The sequence below is a fragment of the Silurus aristotelis genome, assembly GCF_946808225.1.
Source record: "Silurus aristotelis genome assembly, chromosome: 6".
NCBI classification, from domain to species: Eukaryota; Metazoa; Chordata; class Actinopteri; order Siluriformes; family Siluridae; genus Silurus; species Silurus aristotelis.
The window spans coordinates 33,378,104-33,378,921 of NC_139579.1; the positions used below are offsets into that span (position 1 = coordinate 33,378,104).

The 818-nt window shown below is 35.1% G+C and overlaps 1 protein-coding gene across 1 annotated transcript in view; it reads right to left on the minus strand.

Annotated features, from left to right (window-relative positions):
- ankrd1a (ankyrin repeat domain 1a (cardiac muscle)) overlaps positions 1–3 on the minus strand; it is an 8,170-nt gene extending 8,167 nt beyond the window's left edge. The window contains 1 exon segment of the mRNA XM_083544874.1: positions 1–3. This exon segment is cut by the window's left edge and continues 360 nt beyond it. The gene's annotated coding sequence lies outside the window, so the exon portion shown is untranslated.
- Positions 4–818: the final 815 nt, after the last annotated feature.

Below are 818 nucleotides of genomic sequence, written 5' to 3' on the forward strand. Positions count from 1 at the left end.
CACTCTCACTCACTGAAAAGGAGTGTGACAATATAAGACAGTGACCTCATCCCTGACCTGGGACCATTCGTCACTGCTCATCATGGTGTGATGTCACCACATTGGTGTCTCAAAAATACACATTTCGACAATTCGAGACACCTCCAAACAATCCCAGCCATCTCTCACACACACACACACACACACACACACACACACACACACACACACACACACACACACACACACACACACCTGGCAGTGGAATTTAGTAACAATCTCCATGCTGAAAGAAGGGCAGTGTGCTGAAGCGCAGTCACTGTCTCCAGGTGTTCACTTCCTTTAATACCCTGGTAAACAATCCGTATTAAATGATGCCACATGGTAGTTTTTATCCTGTTATGGTAACACCACATGCTGTAAAATTACATCTTAGAGTTAAAACTTCAGAAATTATATTATATTTATATTAGGTTTAGATTCTAGGTTTTGATGTGTATTTTTGATAATATTTTTTATATGTCTTTAATAATAACTTTTCTGTATTTTTTTATATTAAATTTGTAATTTTTTTAACAATATTTTTTATGTATTTCTGATAATTTTTTTTATTGTTTTATTATATATTTTTATTCCTTCGACACTGTAAACTCTTTACACGTATGTTAAATTAACATCTTACTTAAAAAAACAGACACGTCCCTGTAAATGAATCATTCCTATAAAAACCAGAACGTATCAGGATGAGCGCCACCTATCTGATTGCTACTGTTAGAACTGCTGATCTGGAAAACTAATCAACATGATCAGTACCCTTATCAACCAATCAGAATCCAGAA